This window comes from Pteropus vampyrus, unplaced genomic scaffold (assembly GCF_000151845.1).
Source record: "Pteropus vampyrus isolate Shadow unplaced genomic scaffold, Pvam_2.0 Scaffold351, whole genome shotgun sequence".
NCBI lineage: Eukaryota > Metazoa > Chordata > Mammalia > Chiroptera > Pteropodidae > Pteropus > Pteropus vampyrus.
In genome coordinates this window covers 295,463-313,884 of record NW_011889132.1, presented here as the reverse complement: position 1 = coordinate 313,884, position 18,422 = coordinate 295,463, and the positions used below count along the sequence as shown (strand labels likewise).

The 18,422-nt window shown below is 35.1% G+C and overlaps 1 protein-coding gene, 1 non-coding gene and 1 pseudogene across 2 annotated transcripts in view; 2 read left to right on the top strand and 1 right to left on the bottom strand.

Annotated features, from left to right (window-relative positions):
- Window positions 1-18,422, top strand: part of IL1RAPL1 (interleukin 1 receptor accessory protein like 1) — a 1,273,836-nt gene that overhangs the window by 1,139,239 nt on the left and 116,175 nt on the right. The gene's annotated exons all lie outside the window — the stretch shown is intronic.
- On the top strand, window positions 684-757 carry TRNAI-UAU. The gene has a single exon. It is a non-coding gene; the product is annotated as a tRNA-Ile (tRNA).
- LOC111731162 lies at window positions 12,843-12,961 on the bottom strand (annotated as a pseudogene).

The window sequence follows — 18,422 nt, the reverse complement described above, 5'->3', positions numbered from 1 at the left end:
CATGCAACTTGAGGTCTTCTCTCCGCCAGTGTGGATTCCATGGCCACCTTAGTTTTTCTAACAAATTCCAGGACATGCTGATGCTGCCTGTTCATGGACCACATTTTGAGAACCACCAATCTAAAATTTACTGCTTACTCCTAGGAAATATGATATACTGTGCATAAACTTTCCTTTATACTTGTAGTCATTGACCTGTACTTCAGACACTGAATATTAAGGGAGAATTTATCCCACAAAATTTTATTGAGAACCTGCTAAATGCCAGGCACAGTTCTAGACAATGGGACCACAACTCTTAACAATAGAGACAAAGTGGAGCTTATATTCAATTAGAGATGATAGAAAATAGATATAAATAAGCATGAAACATATCAGATGGTGATATGTGCTATGAATAAAAATGAAGAGGATGAGGGGCTAAGGAGGGGACAGTGAGGAAGGCTGAAGTGGCCAGAGAAGGCCTCTGTGAAGAGGTAAGATTTAATCAGGACTTTGGGAGCAGTAAGGAGAAAGGAAGTACAGATTCAATGCACATTGAGGTGAAAACATGGAGTCAGGTAGAGATGAAAATTTATCACTGGCCCTCTTCTAGCTATTTGACCTGGGGCAAATTATTTAACCACTCTGTGCCTCAGATTCCAATCCGTAAAATGGAGATAATAATTTCTCCCCCAGGGGGTGGCTCCGTAGTGTAGTGGTTAGCACATCTGCTTTATATGCAGAAGGTCCTGGGTTCGTACCCCAGGTGGAGCCATGGGACCACAACTCAGGTGCGCCAGGCCCCCAGGGTGTGCCAGGCCCCGGGTGTGTGCCAGGCCCTGGGTGTGCACTGCGAGCACGTGGGGGGAGATGCCCTGCCTTCAGAGATCCAGTTCTTAAGGGGAAATGGCAACATCCATAGGTCAGGGGTGGGAGTGGGGTGGGAGGAATTAAAGAGAGGAAAAAGAAATAATAATTTCTCCCCCATAGTACCGATATGAAAATTAAATTAGGTATTATATATAAAGCATTTAGAGCAGTCAAGATATATAGTTTTATATACGAGGTGGATTTACTATGAGGGTAACAAAGCTGAAAATTCTGTTTATATGGACCTCTTCTGAGGCCCTCTATGAATTTTGTGTACAAAGTGTCACGTTCATTTTTTTAAGGAGATCCCAAAATTATATAAGCTTCAGGCCCTACATAACCTGGGCCTGTACCTGATCTTATCTACTTTGTATTAACCTCTGGGATAAATGATTCCAGACAAAAGCAACAAGAAGCGCAAAGGCCCAGAGGCTGGGAAAGAGTCAGTGAAAGATGAAACAAGCAAGTGACAGGGGTGAGATCAGAGGGAACCAGGAGAAGATCATAGGCCTGGAGCAGGCCTTGGTAAAGTACTTTGTTATTCTGAGTGAGATGGTGAGACACTGGAGGGTTTTGAGAAGTAAGATACGAGCTGGTTTACATTTAATAGGATCACTGCGACTGACATTTAGAGAATAGACAGTTTGGAAGGCAAGAGTTGAAGCCAAAAGACCTGTGAAGAGGAAACAGTCTAGAGAGGAGATAATGGAGTCCAGGACTAAAGTAGAGGTGGTAAGATATTGATGGTTTCTGAATGTATTTTGATGATATATTTGTCAGAGTATTTGCTGACAGATTGGATATGGGAGTGAGAGAGCTGTTATGGATAATTGTAAGGTTTCGTCTAAATAACTGACTAATGAGGATCAGGATTGGACATGTGTATAAAGTGGAAGTCAAGAGCTTAGTTTTGGATATGTTAGTTTTGAGATGCCTATTTGATATGTAAGATTTTAGTTTATTCCCAAGATATGTAGCCTTGATGGACATTTTTCAGAATTGTTATAATAAATTACTTTATAGTCATATGCCTATTCCAAAATTCTATACAGAATGTACCACATAGACTGTTAGGAACTATAAGACAGATAACTTTTACAGCAAATTAATTTTTAAAGTAGAATGGAAGTAGCTTTATTCTAATAAAACTTTTACTATATTTATCATAATCCCTTAACTTTTTAGAAGCATCTAAAACATTCTTTATTACTTTACCATATAATACAGCATTCCAAGTCTACTATCTTGTGAGCTTCAACACATTGTTTCATTTGAATTTAGTTCTACTTGCACAGGCTTTAAAATTTACCATGGGAATGGGACATTTAAAGATACTGAAATACTTGGGGGTTTACTATATCTGAAAGAGCTAAGTTTATTATTATTTAAGAAAATATTAATTAAATGACATCATCATTGATTCCAGAGTTCCAATCATTAGCTATTCTCTACACAGAGAAATATCAATTGTTTGTTTTTTCCCTTAATTAAAAAATATTAAATATGTCAAAGGTGTAAAAGATTAAAAGAATAACTTAAAGAATATGCCTATACTGCCATTTGTGACAATCTAGATGGACCTCAAGATAATCAGGCTAAGCGAAATAAGCCAGACTGAAAAAGTTGAAAATCACATGATATCACTTATATGTGGGATATAAACCTAAAAGCAACAAATGAACAGGACAAACAGAGACTCAGGGACATGGACAATGCACTAGTGGTTGCCAGAGGGTAGGGATTGGGAGAGGAGAAAAGAGGTAGACGGGGTAAAGGGAGTCAAATATAGGGAAGTTGGGGGAGGGTGAAGTGGGTAAAAGAGATCAAATATATGGTAGCTGAAGGAAACTGGACTTTCGGTGGTAATCACACAATAGAATATATAGATGTCAAATTATAATGTGCACCTGAAAATTATATAATTGTATTAACCAATGTTACCCCAATAAACTTAAAAATAAATACATAAATAAAAAATAATAAAAAGAATATACCTATATATTCTCATTTTTCCTGGCCTTTATCAGTTTACCCTCTGTGTAACTATCATGGGTCTGACCCTCTTATGTCACATGATGAGGAAAGTTTCAATTTAAATTCTATCAGCTAACTAAATAACAGTATCTATATTATTAAAAATATTTTGTTCTCTTAGACTCTCAGGGCCTGGGGGAAAGAACCATGTTTACTCATCTACATAACCTACTGCCTACCCCTGTGCTTAGCCACAGTAGGTACTAAAGGTGTTACATGAATAAAAGTTATAATAACGTATATGAGGATGAGATCCTTTGGTATTTCATTTTTGTCCAGAAGAGACTTAATGTTCATAAGGCATTGACTATCAACAACAGTTTAAAAATGGATAGCTTGGTAAAGGTATATGACTTCAAATTCCAAGTCCATCAATTTTTGGCTTTATTAATTTGTTCAGTCACTAATTTATCTGATCATTATTTGTAAAATGGAATTAGCATGTCTGCTATTACCCAGTGTTGAATAAAATAATATATATAAAAACATGATCTAGAAATACTTTAAAAATTATATTTAGATCTATCTAATCTGGAAGAATCTTTATTGACAGTGTCTAATCCTATTCTGAGAATAGTATATTTTGCTAGAGTTTCTAAACACTTTGCATAAAGTTAGTAAAATGGACTTTTGAAAAGTTCATTTTCCTTAATAAAAATTACAAAGGTTCGGTCATTTAAATTCAACTCCCATTAACATATGAGCTTCTTTTAAGGCTAAATTAGCTCTCTTTTAAGATTCACATGTTGGAAATAATCTCGTTCTAGAAGACTTACTGAAGAAGTCCTCTGACATTAGATTTTGAATTTGATATTTCAATTCGATTATTCTGAATTTAAAGTTTGTTAAATCAGTGAATAATTTATGGAGATAAAATGTCCCTGTACCTTTGTTTATCTTTCATAACCTCTTACACATTCTCCAAAATTAGAAAAAGAATAATCTTCCATGACTTCTAAGCTAAAATAGAATAGTTGGCACATTTAAACAATAAATGATGAGAATGAATGACATTGAATATAGTCAATAATATTGTAATGTAACAATGATGGTGCCGGGAGGGTACTAGATCTATCAGAGAGATCATTTCATAAAATATGTAAATGTCTAACCGCTATGCTGTACTCCTGAAACTAATATATTGAATGTCAACTATAATTGAAAAAAATGAAAATTAAAAAAATGACATTGATCAATGTTTCACTGAGTCATTATGAAGCCCGTTGTAGCTCCATTGGGCGATAATATGCAAATTTCCACATATTTCCATACTTTATCCTAATATTTCAAGTAATATTTGGTTTTTGAATATATTTTCTTATTTTCCCATCATTCAACTGTTTACCAACTGTCAGGCTCTTTGAAGGGATAGCTGAATAGGGCTGACCCAATCAGTGTAAGTCCCAAAGAGCAGAAGTTAGCAGTACCTTATACTCATATCTCTGGTACTATGGTGGCAGAGAGACAAAACCATGTTTAAAAGAGTTTCAGTCCCCAAGGTGAGAAAAGCTGGCTTTATCCCAGTGGGTTATCAAAGCAAGGACAATATGAAGTAGAATCTGGGAGATATGTTTTGGAAATGAGCCTGAGAGCCAGGGAAGAATGAATAAAGTATAAGTTTTTAAATTAAAATTCAAGAGGAAAATTAGAGACAATGTTCCTGGAGACCAAAGGCCCTGTTTGACTTGTTCACTGCCATATTCTCCATGCATAGTTCTTGGAACATAAAGATTTGTTGTCTGGCAAAATGCTGTTGATCAGTGGTGTTTGTATGTCCTCCCGCTAAGGTGTCATGTGAGTAAAGCAGATGCAGTGAATGAACCAAGAATGAACAAGGTGCTGGTAACAAAATGGCGAATAAAGTGTGGTTCTTGCCCTCCAGCACTAGGTGATTAAGTCTCCTCATGGAACTCAGCTTAGAGGAACCAGCAATTACATTATCTGGGAGAAAAGGGTCTAAAAGGATGATTAGAAACTGACCAGCAGATAAAACAAGAATGGAATCCAAGGAAGGAGAAAAATGATGTGCAAAGTCTTTGAGCTATACAAAAGGAAGGCTTGTTTGGAAAATGTCTCGCTTAATGCAAATGTGATGGCAAATGACACTGGGAAAATAGACATGAATCAGATTATGAGGCATCTTCAACGTCATGCTTAAGAATTTGAAATGTGTTAAGACTAAGCTTCAAATAGTTAATTCTAGCATGTGGACCCAAATATTGTAATCTTGTTACAGAAAAAATTAGCTTGTTAGTAAAAGTATTATACTGACCCGAAAGAGCATACTTGAGTCATGAAGGTGAAGAGCCTTTTGTTCTGAGGAGAGGAAAAAATATACATTGTCAGAAGCAGAGATAAAACAGGCACCTTTCCCCTCCCTCTACAACATTACTTACTATACGATCTTTTATATCAGCCTCCAGGGATATTAGGTCTCAATATGGGTACCTTCTGGTTTTGTAACATGATATTGTTAATAACTACGCGTGTTTTTTTCTGGTTACAGTTAATATACAAACGAGATTAAATTTATGGTAGTTCACAGCTTTAGTTATTGCTTATTACACTTTTTCGACCTAGAGATTGTCAACTTCTAGGAACAAGCATCACTATTAAGATTGTATGTGATGTTAAAGTAGCAGAAAGAGCTGGTCATGAGACAAAAAGAAATGCTATTCTACTTCTATTACATTCTTCTCACGGACTGAGAAATACTTCAGATTCTAGATATACTTAGTGCAAATAGGTTAATGAATATGTACCATTGAGAAGGATAGGATTATAGAGGATAAAATTAAAGCTGTACTCTCTCTGCCTTAAATGCTCACATTATCTCTCCATTGCAAAATATCTAGCAACCTTATACAAAGAAAAACAATTCCTACATAATTATTTCTTTCCTACTCATCGCATCCAAACCATCAAATACAAGCTTTATTTTTAGATTGAAGAAAGAAGGAATAGTCACAAGCAAAATTTGAGAGTGTGAGCAGGGAATTAGAGGCAGAAAGAGCAAGAGATGGAAAGTGAAAGCTTTATGAACATCCTTGACTTTCTACTACAAAGGAAATTGAACATTCTATGCATAAAGCAAAATATTACTTGTTAGGCATTATATGATCATATCAAAGGAATAGCTAATATCATCTGCCACTGACTGATTGGTAAAAGGGAAATGTGCTCAAGTGGGTCAAGACTCACTTTTCAATGTCCCACAAGTCTCTTTCGGTCCTTATTTCTTTAGTGAGTACTCATTGTCAAATTTTTGGCATGCAAGTGCACACACACACACACACACACACACACACACACACACACACTGTTATATAGAGTTTCCTCCCAGATCCAGTCATTGTTTAAAGGCCTCCCTCACTCCTGTAATGAATATCTGCTGGCTTTGATATTCACTTTCAGGATAATGAAATTTCACAAACATTTGCTGCATGCTGCCCAAACCTGTGACATTGAACAAGATGTCACTCATTAATAAATGGTGGAAGGAGAAGCTTAAAGATTAATAAATGCTGTCATGGGTCACTGATGGACTAAGACACAAAAGAAAAATGCCTACAATTGTCCTCTTACTAGTTTAAACTACAAATATCAAGAAAAAATAATATATATTTTAAAGATATTCAGTCTATTAAAATTTTCTTCAGATATAAAATAACCATTATATTGGAATAGATTAAAAATTTTAACCCCACAAATTCTTCCAGAATTACCTTATATAACAAGATAAAAATATAATATTCAGATTATATAGATACATATATATACATACATATGTAGTAAATAGATATAAATACATACATACATACATACATATAGATAGATAGATAGATAGATAGATAGATAGATAGATAGATAGATAGATAGATAGATATTCTTCTCTCTTCCTTGCTGCATTGAAGAGTCAGGAAATGAAAGCTAATTATATTTAAGTGGTTGTCAGATTTTATACATATTTAGTATGAGTTTGTTTTTTTCTTTTTTTTTTTTTAATTTTAAGTCCTGTATATTTTGACCCATACTTACTTTCTCAACCATGGAGTTGAAAGTTGTCTAAGTGGCTTTACAGTTCCTCACCTTCTTACATGTTATTCATGTAAGAAAAGCACTTTCCCAGAGTGTTTCCTAACACTTCCCAGAGACTTTTAAGGAAATCATGCTACTCTAAACCTATTAAAACTTAGAAATTTATTTATATAGGTCTAAAATCTGCCTCTAGGATACTTGTGTTTATTCTACCTAGAAATTGTACATATTTCTGAGATGACAAAGATGTTTCATCTCTTGAGAAAATTCATATGAGTAGTGACTGTCTGGAGTGCTGGAACAATTTTAAGGTGTTTTCAATCTCATTGGGAAATAGTGCAGTGATTTATTAGTGATGCCTGCCATGGGCAGTGTATTGGTAGGTCAAGTTTGGATTGAGTCTAATTCTTCCCGTGAAATTTCCTCAAATCTGGGAATATAGCAGTCATGTTTCTTTCAGAGACTATCTTCTACCTAAATCTAAAATTTTCCAGCTGCCTCACAGTACACAGTGCTGTGTCCTTTCTAGCCTCCCAGCATGGTGTAGCTTGTTCTATGACTATCCTTCTAACTATCCCCTCAAACATAAAGCACAGAGCTGTTCTGTGCTTGCAGAAATCTCATAGGAAAACCTTTCTTTCAGGGTCACAGGTGAAGCTTGAACGCTTCTTAAAAGTTCCTCTGAGTTCATATCTGTATGCAGTTCAGTGTGCTAAGAGCAAAACATAATCTTTTCATTTGACTACTAAGATAGCTTCCCATAACCATCAAAATTTTGCTTAAAAATGCATTTCTATTTCTTACTCTGCTTTTAAAGGGCATTGCTCAACAGCTACATATTCTGTTTCTACCTTGAAGATTTTATATCCTTATATGTCTATGTGGACATAGCTAAGAGTATATTTAAGACTCCAGTAGTGAGTGCAAGAGCAGAGTTGACACAAAACGTGCTTATATTTGTTAAACAGAAATCCAGTTCTTAAAATACCACAGCACAGCCCCTAATCCCTATCCCCTTCAAAGAGGCTGTGAAACAAGCATGAGTTTTTTTCTTTACATTTCTTTTAGGTGATATTCTTTTAAGAGCTAGTTAATTAGACAAAGAGTAATATTATCATTTTTAGTTCTACTCAAGTCTAGATTCTGTGTGCCCTCATATAATATACTTCTAAAATAGCACTGTTTCAATCAACAGAACATCAAATAATATATATCGAATTACAAATCTATCAATGTAAAATGATTTCAGTTGTGACTATCCTCCATACTACATAACTGGTTAAGCAAAACCATGTTGACATTATGGACACTTCCACTCATATTTTATTTTTGATGTACTGGTACATTTAGTATTCTATCTTTCTATTTTATATGCTTGGTTATCTTGTGTCTACAATGTATATAAAATTGTTCACGTTTCCTATTATGACAGCTACACAAAGTCCATGTCTCAGAGCTGTATATCAAAGTGGCAAACATAATAACACAACTCAGATCTGTTTGACACTAATATGAATTTCATGCTTGTTTCACAGCCCCTTGGCCAAACATTCAAAAGCATTGTGGTACCCAGTAAATAACAGTTCGGAAGCAAAATCCAGAGGCTGTATCTATTATTTCAGAGCAAAAATTATGAGATACCAGAGTGCACTATCCCCTTCTACACTTTGCATTTTATTTTATATCCTATTTTTAGGATTAAAGTACTTTGTTCCCCAAAATGCGACTAAAGGTAAAGTAAGAATTTTCTTTAGAGGTTTCTCTTTTAAAATAAAATTTTTTAAAAAAGTCAATGTTTTACCATCAGTCATCTTTATTTCTTTTCATCTTACTGTACTGGGCACCTATTTCTGCATTTTTATAAGAATTAGGTTGAGTCTTAAAATGGCCCTATTATGTAGATTCTATCATTGTTCCATGTAACAGGTCAGAAAAATGAGACACAGAAGTGTTATATGATATGCCCAGGATTCACAATTAGTAATAGTATGACCAGGATTTGACCCAGAAAGTCTGGCTCCAGAGCCCACAGAGTTATCAACATATCATTCTGTTTAGTATGTAACAATTATACTGAAGGTGACATTACCGAGGCACTAACATTTGATGAGCCCCTACTGTGTATCAGGAATTATGACAATCAATATCAATAATTGTCCTTAATCCTCACAACTGTCTTGTTCGTTAAGAACCAACATTACTCTATTTTGTTAGTACAACTAAAAAGGTTAAGCAAATAGGCAATAAAATTGGACAAGTTAAGAAGATTTTAGCTACACAGCTGGTAAGGGAGGAAAGCTAGATGGAAACTCCCATTTACCCACATCTGAACTAGGCATTTTTTTCTGCTTTCATATCCTCTCTATTCTAAAACAAAATCTAACTTTAATAAAGGATTTGACTAAATTTTCTTACCTACTTTCTCATTTCCATGACCTTTCTATATTGAAAGCCCAAAAACCTGAAGGGCTTTGGGTGAAGCAGAACATACTATTGTGTTTATAATGTCTTCAGCACACATTGAAGTCCTTTTAGAGTCATCTGGTGTTAACTTTTTCATAAAAAAAATTGAGTGGCATTGTTGATGTTTTGAAAGGCAACAAATATAACTGCATGTTATATCATAAAAATAGACAATTATAAAAAGAGTATAAGATGAAGTATCTTTACATGAGCTGTAATTGCAACTGGTAATTAAACTAAAGTGTTTCATTTTCCCAGTCAGCTCATCAGTGACACCAGAAGATAAACAATTTGAAACTGAAATCCTCAGGGGCAAACGATTGTAATTAATTGCATTTTCTAAGGGAAAAAGCATTCCTAAAGCCTGTTGGGGTGACCTCTTGAGTAACATACACAATGATTTACACTGTGAGCAGGAGTGTGGTGCTCAGAACCAGACTGGATTTAATTTGAATATTCATGAAGTCTCCAGCAAGATTTATACTTTAAATCCATCTCCATTGTCAAATTTATTCTCTCTTAGGTGAAAAAAGAAAGCAGATTTATATTCTGAATAATTCATGTTGCACAGTGAGCAAGACTTTACCATGGTGAAAACAGATAAAGTGGTGCTACTATTAAATCCTTCCAACTTGGAATCTCCTTAAGTACCAAGAGTATTTTTTAAAGATGTTTGAGAGCCGAAATGAAAATATTTATGCATATAAATTTGAGTTCATAGCTCATAAACTTATTGGATTAAAATCATAAAATTCAGGTGGTCTGGTTTGCCCCTGTTCATTTGCACAGAGAGCTGCATTTGAGATTTGTGTACATTATTTTGGCTATTCATATCACATGGAACAAACTGCTGTGACTTTAACTCTGATTCATGCTGCTTATTTTGGGACCTGACCTGAAGTAGGCTTTCTTCTATATAATTTCACATAATTTAATCAAGAGCTCTAGTATTAATTTCTCTCTCTCTCTCTCTCTCTCTCTCTTTTTACTTATGATATGACCATGGCCTTTGGACTGAGGTAGGCATGGATACAGACCGCAGCCCCGCTGCTTACCAATACTCTCTATCAGTTAGCTTCTACATGTAACAAAGAACCCTAAAACATTATGGCTTAAAACAATAACTATTTAGCCCATGATTCTGCAGGAAGGCAATCTGGGCTGGGCTCGACTAGGTGGCTTTCTGGGCTAGGCTAGGCTCATCTGTTCTGAGCTGGGACTCACATTTGCATCTTCAAGTAACTGCCAAGTCAGGGGGTAGGTCTAGGGAGGCTTCAGCTAACATGACTTGTCTCTGCTCTATGCGGTCTTTCAATTTCTAGTAGGCTAACCTGAGCTTTGACAAATGGCATTGTGGCAGGGGTCCTTAAATTAGTAAGAGAGGACAAGTCTAAACGTGCAAGGACTTTTCAAGTCTCCACTATTGTGCCATTGGCCTAATGGCCAAGTCCAGAGACAGGGTAAAGGGTACTACCCAAGACTGAGGATACCGAGAGGCACGAACAAATTAGGGGACATTACTACAAGAATTGACCACATAAATATATAAGAAACTATGAGCTAGAGTCTTAATTCCTCATTCCCTGTTTCAGCATCATCTCATAGGGTTGTTCGGGGGATTAAAATTAGCTAATATATGTAAATTAATGGGTAAACTGTCTGGCATATGGAAGGCACTTAAGAAATATCAGCTCCTTGTCTCTTTAAGATATCTGCATAGACACATTTATCGGGTATACAAAACAGGTCTTTTAAATAAGAGAGCAAACTCTTAGTGACATGTCATCCCACTAATTTCTAGGAATGTTCACTATTTAGGTGGCAAAGCTAGTGTCTCCTTCTTCCTTAGCAGTGTCATGTTATTCTCTGCTGAAGCTATGCATTAACTTGGAGGATAAACTTCTGTAAAGAAGTATATTCTAAAATTGTATATGAATGAATGCATGTGTGTATAATATATCCCCATTAAACAAAACATTTTGAGCCATTTATTTAGTTCCTTTTTTGTTTCCTTACAACTTACCTGAGGCAAACCTAGACCTATACAATCCATGTATTGCACTGGGGTCATAGGCTAGAGAGTTTCAAAGTTCACAAAGCATTGATCATGGTGATTGAAACAGCTAAGGCATTTTAAAGTCAGCTTGACATTATAAGCAAGTAATCAAAAGAGCCCTTAAATTTAACTCAATTTTGGCCTGATTGTCTTTAAATCTGGCTCCAGTATTAATGCATAGATGTTCACATCTTTAATGTGGAACTAGGCCACCAAAACAATAGACTAAATGAGCTTCCATAATTTTCAAGTATACTCATACTTTTTTCTCATTGATCTGCCAATAATAGATCATTCCATTGGCTTCCCTGTAACATTCAAACACAGTTTGCATATTTCAAAACTAGTCAGTAAATGTAACATGAAAGTACTTTGACCTGAAGATCATATAAATGAAAATCCATTAAAAATCACAGTTGGTCACTGTACTTGTCATATTTGCTCTGTGAAATACACAATTTGTTTATTTCACCAAAATACACTTCTTATATATCTATTACTTTTAGGTCATTAAAATAGTACAGAGTATACCAGATTTATCATAGTGTACAAAGAATTTCTTGGGTTTTTCAGGACTGATGGAACCTCTCTAATCTTTGCTGACTTTTTAGCCAAAAAGAAAATATTTGGTCATCATAGGCAGAGACAAAGAACTATGGTTATAACTTAACAGTCCTTTGATATTAATTGTTTTGAAGATAGGGGAAGGAAATAATTTGAAGACTTCATTGGGATCATATGTTAGTAGGAGACAAGGCAAAAATTACTTTTTAAAATATAATCTTGCTTGTGTCAAAATATTCTCTTTTCTATTATTCCAATGGTAATTTGACATATATATGTAAATATATGTATATTTAATTTTTGATCAGTCTACTGGAAACCAAAGTTATTAGCTCTTTCATCTTAGAAATTTCTGAGATGAAAAGATTAGAATCATATTTTTGTAGTTAATCACTTCTAACTAGATACAAGATTCCAGGTGGTAACCTTTGTTGACACATCAGTATTTCTTACTTCAACCTGATTAACTCAAATGGATGAAAGGTCTACTGTGAAAAATGAACATTACTTGTAAAATCTTTTCAAGGAGCCTAACAGAAACATTAACAAGGCAATTACTGATTTGTGAGCATTTATTAAGGAGCAAAGCATAAAACTCTCCATGAATTTGTGGAGATAATGTCTTAAAATACTACACGAACACCACAAGATTTTCTGAGGTGTGTCTTATATTAATTTTGTTTTTGAGATCTTCAGTTACTGTCTCTGTGGCATAACAGTCTTTTTTTTTTTTCTTTTTTTTTTTTTTTTTTTTTTTTAGGCAAGGCAGGCCTTGGTTGACCTCACAGATTGCAAGGACCTTGTCAGTTTACAATCCCTTATTTTTTATTTTTTACGCCTACAGCACCTGGTCTTCCTAGGCGATCTCCCATCCAAGTACTAAACAGGCCAGACCCTGCTTAGCTTCCAAGATCAGATGGGATTGGGCTTGTTCAGGGTGGCATGGCCATAGACATGTGACATAACAGTCTTTATTCAAATACACGGTCATTAAAAACAAATCAGTTTAAGGGAAAATGTAGAATGATGATGCTTTACAAAGTGTGCACATTTAATTATAGACGCTCAAGCATATAGTAAAATAAATAGTTAAAAAATGGCAGTTACTTTTATTTGCTCATTATGAATCATAACAAAGACCATTCTGGGAATAAAATTCAGAATTTAAATTTGCTTGTGAGGACAGAATATGACTTTTACCTATCATATTGTCATGTTTTGCTTTATAATCTAAAGTCCACTTATGTGCCAAATTATTTGGTTAAGCAAACTATTATTTTTAGTTATTGAAAAAGCTAAGAATGTAAGGAGGCCAAAGTTCATGCTTTGGTTGTATTTGAATAGACTGTATTTGATTCTCTTTTTACAAGTTATGCCTCTGATGACAGTTCAACTGAACCAGTATTTATTAAACAATTAATTTAGTTTATAGTCACTGTGGTAGAACATATGATACAAAAATGAATAGAACATGATCTCTGTTCTCAGAGGAGATGGATATATACACTATAATATACATTTAAGAGATACATAAGTGGTATGAATTGACTTACTCAAAACAGTCAAGTGAGTGATTCTTCTGGAGTGGGAGGAATGGGAGAGGCTTCACAGCGATGGTGACATTGGAGCTAAGAAAGCCGGGAGATATATCAGAGGTCCCCAAGGCCACCCCCAGGTTCAACAATTCTCCAGGAGAACTCACAGGACTCAGCATATACTTGTATTCACAGCTACAATTTATTATAGAGAGAGGATACAAAACAAAATCAGCAAAGAGAAAAGGTGCATGGAGTGAATCATAGAAGAAACCAGGCACAAGGTTCCAAGAGTCCTCTCTCAAGTGAGTTGCATAGGATGCACTTAATTCTTCCAGCAAGGAGTCATGACAACACATGTGAAATGTCGTCTACCAGGGAAGTTCATTGGAGACTCAGTGCCCAGGGATTTTGTTGGGGATTGGTCACATAAGCACCCTCTGCCTAGCACATACCAAAATTCTAGACTCCCAGAAGAAAGCATATGTTCAGCATAAACAATATTGTTTGCACGATCCATTTAGGTACAATGCGTCATTCTTATCAAAGAACAATATCTAGGTTCCCAGAAGCCAAAGGAGAGCTAACCACATAACCAGGCTTTTCTAAGGAGAACAGTCTCAGGCCTAGTAGGTTAACTCTTTTATTCATAGATGAACAGGACCTGTCCAGATAGAGTTGGTGGAGAAGAGAATGCAGGCATAAGGAACATAAAGAAAGGCCTCAAGAGTTATTAAAAACATTCAAAACATTGTATTCAGTGAGATATCGAAGACTAAATGTTGCTGGAACTATTTGGAATGTCATATCCCCATTCCTGAGGCCTTGAGATGACTCCAGCATCCCTGAACAAGCATCATTTTATAAAAAGGATTAAAGCAGTGATCATGTTAATTCAAAACTTTATGCCTCAATTGTCTACATTCATGTTAAGATGTATTTCCAGTTTGGAATATTTGGATATTTTTCTTGGTTCAGTGTTTTATTTTCATAGTGTATACAGTTTCTGACCATGGTACATTTGACATTGTATAGTTCAGAGGTCTCTGTTATGGTATAACAGAGAATTTAATGCTATCCTTGGGGGAGTGTGTACCATCAGATATGACATTTAAGGATATAGTACATTTATAAAAGTGATTGACACCAAACGTCATTTTTATCACTAGTACTTAACTGCATTAACTATAAACTGTGCTCTTTATTTTCTCCATCCAGATTAGGACATGCTTCAATGTCTATTAGATCCTATAATTATACGATCTAAAGCAGAACCATCACTCTGTTTCACTAGGAGAGAAATGGAAACTTAACCTTATAAATATTTCACTATAGTATGCTGTGTATTGGCTGCTCACTGCTGAATTCAGCTGCTGTAAAATGCTGATAATTCTCTACCAAGGGCTTGAGGACAACCTCTATTTCAATAAATATTATGACTTGTACTGATTTATGAGTTTCATGCATTCACTGACAGACAAGATGGAATATGTTAACTTTATTAATGCAATTGGTGCAATGTACTCAAAGAACTAGGCCTCAATTTTAGAGATTTAGCTGCTCAAGTATACTACCACTATAACATGCATAGACTTTAGTGGTGTAGAAATACATATCTTATAAAATATTGTGCAAGTTATACTTCTGCTTTAGTTTGGAAATATATTGGAAAACATGTACATTTAGCGTATCTTCCATTTTATTAGTAGTCTTAGAACATTGTAAATGAATTCCAAAACTAAAAAACCAACATAAAAGCAGAGGATTCTTTTATTTATTTATTTATTATTATTATTTATTATTATTATTATTATTATTATTATTAATCTTCTTTACTAAAGATAAGTTAGAATTCTGGAAAAAATGTTACCCCCATATATTAGGGCCCTATTACTGCTGTAACAAATTACCACAAACTTAGTGGCTTAAAACAACACTAAAATATTATCTTACAATTGTGGAGGTCAGAAGTTCAAAATGGGTTTTGCAGAATTAAAATCAAGTTGTGAGCAGAGCTGTATTTCTTTCTGGAGGTGCTACGGGAGAACCTGCCTTTTCCAGCTTCTAGAGGCTGCTTGCATGCCTTGGCTTTTGACCCCTTCCACCATCTTCAAAGCCAGCAGCATAGCATGTTTCTCTCTCTCTCTCTCTCTCTCTCTCTCTCTCTCTCTCTCTCTCTCTCTCTCTCTCTTTCTTTCTCTCTCTCTCTCCTCTGCTTCCATTGTCACATCTCCTTCTCTGACTCTGACTCTCCTGCCTCCCACTAATAAAGATCCTTGTGATTACATTGGGGCCCCCTAGATAATCCAGGATTATTTATCTCAAGAGCTCCAATTTAATCACATCTGAAAAATTCCTTTTTTCATGTAAGGTAACATAATCACAGGTTCTGGAAATTATGATGTGGATATCTTTGGGAGACATTATTCTGTCTACCACAACCCTCATATCTTTTTGTGTAATCCTAAATGCTATAAACTATTTAATATCAATCAATGGTACTCAACCAAATTTTGACCATTCAGTAAATATTAATTGAGCACCTGCTATATGCCTTAATGTTCTATATGCTGAGGAACAACAGTTAACTAAACAAAGCCTTTGCTCTCATGGAGCTTACATTCTAGAAAGGGAGACAGATAAATTATTTTATATGTTCTGAATATTTGGTGCTATGAAGTAAAAGAATGCAGGATTAGATGGGAGAGTGTGATAGTATATGTACTGTGAGTAGTGCTATTTTATCACTGAGTGTGGCCAGTATGACCTTTCTGAAGATGCAGTATAATGGGTTGGACAGTGGCCCTCAAAAGATATGTCCAAGTCTTAACCCCTGGTACCTGTGAATGGAAATAACATCTTTGCAGATGTAATTAAGTTAAAGATCCTGAGATGATATCATCCTTGGATTTAGATTGGACTGTAAATCCAAAGATGATTGTCCTTATAAGAGGCAGAACAGGAGAAGACACAGAGGAGAGGGACATGTAAAGAAGAAAGCAGAATTTGCAGTGATGCATCTATAAGCCAAGGAACACCAAGGATTGCCGACAACCACCAGAAACTAAGAGAGAGGCACAGAAGGGATTCTTCCTCTGGGCCTCCAGAAGAAACCAACCATACTGACACCTTGATTCTGGACTCCTTGCCTTCAGAACTATAAGGGGATACACTTCTGTTGTTTTAAGCCACCCAGTTTATGATATTTTTTACAGCAGCCTTGGGAAATTAATACAGGCAATGCTTGAGCCTGTTTGAAATGAGAAAATGAGCCATGCAGATATTTGAAGGAAAAGCAATATAGTGTAGTGCACAGTAAGTGGGAGATATTTTGTGGTACCCAAATGAGAACAAGGGGACATAGTGTGACTGGAACCCAGAAAGCAAGGGGAAAGAGTGTTTGAAGATGATTTCAGAACTACCACACAAACCAGATCTGGTAGGGAGTACCTTGTGGGCCATAGTAAGGATTTTTGATTTTATTCTGTCTGTATGTTAGTATAATTGTGACCTAATAAAATATAGAATTCCATATTAAATATTTTAATCTTTTTTCTTGTGCATGACAGTTTTTAACTGCCAGAGGGAAGTAATCATGGCACAACTTACTATAATTACAAAACATGAAGGTTGCATTCTGGTGGGCTCCAGCATATCCCGGTAACTTAACTATCAAATTTTTAAGTAATGTTGGCTTTGGCCTGAACAAAAAAGATATACTGGTCCCTCTGTTTCTACCACACAGCACTTGCTTCCTTTTGTGTCTACATATATAAAATCTCCTGTGTTCTATTCCTTGAGCCGCAGTGTTCTATATATTAGTAGTATCAAGGATATACTCTGATACTCGCACAAGATAACTTTGCCCATTATTGAGAATAGAGGTCAAGATTGCAGAATGAGGATCTTGAATAAAATTTAAAAGCTTTGCTTTCTCACTAGAGGTATGAACTAGCAGTAAAACAAATGAATTTATGTTTCACTTCCCCTTATGGTCCCTGCTAACTCTGGCTCTAGAAAACCATAAAACATTATCAAGAGGTAGCAGAAAAAATAGACTCAAAAATAAGAATGGCTTAATAGAACTTGCAATATATGTGCTAATAAGTTGCTATAACTGTGCTAGAAATAAGAAATTTGGAATGGGGTAGGAAGTTATACTTCTAGACAGATATCTCTATGTTAAGACATAAAGTCTTAGAAAATGAAAGAGATTTTAATGACTTCGAAACTATGTAATTGGTAGGATCATCTAAAGGAAATTAATAATGCACAGAAATATAATCAACGCAAGTTTATTAGGAGATACTTTATTTCTTTAACATTTGTCCCTCCTCCTACTATGTACAATTTAAATATTTTACATGGCATATCCACCAATTAAAGTAAAGTTAACCATCATCCATATATGTGTGTATACACTTTGTATAAATATATATACGGCAAATCGTAGCTTACATCCCTCTGGGCAGGAAAAAGAACAAAAGATGCAAATTAGATTTCATCCCTGTTCATTTTCTATTACTCTTTCATTTTGTTTTTCATCTCACATGCAAATTAAAATGTTCTAAATGACAAAAGATAATTTCAGTTGTGGGAAATTAATATTAAATGTGAACTGAATCTTGATTTTGGAATCTTAACTGTTACTTAAAATAGAACATTCCACACCCCTTTCGAGGGACCATCTGCTGAGTTCATTTGATTGCAATGTAGAAATCTTAGTAATACTTTGAGTAGACAAGGATAATCTAAAAATAATAATATGAGCCAAGGAATAATCAAAGTTCCTTGGAATCAACAGGTTTGAAATATGCTCACAGAAAGAATTGCTTTAATAAGGGCTATTTTAATCCAGAAGGAATCTATCCATAGACCAC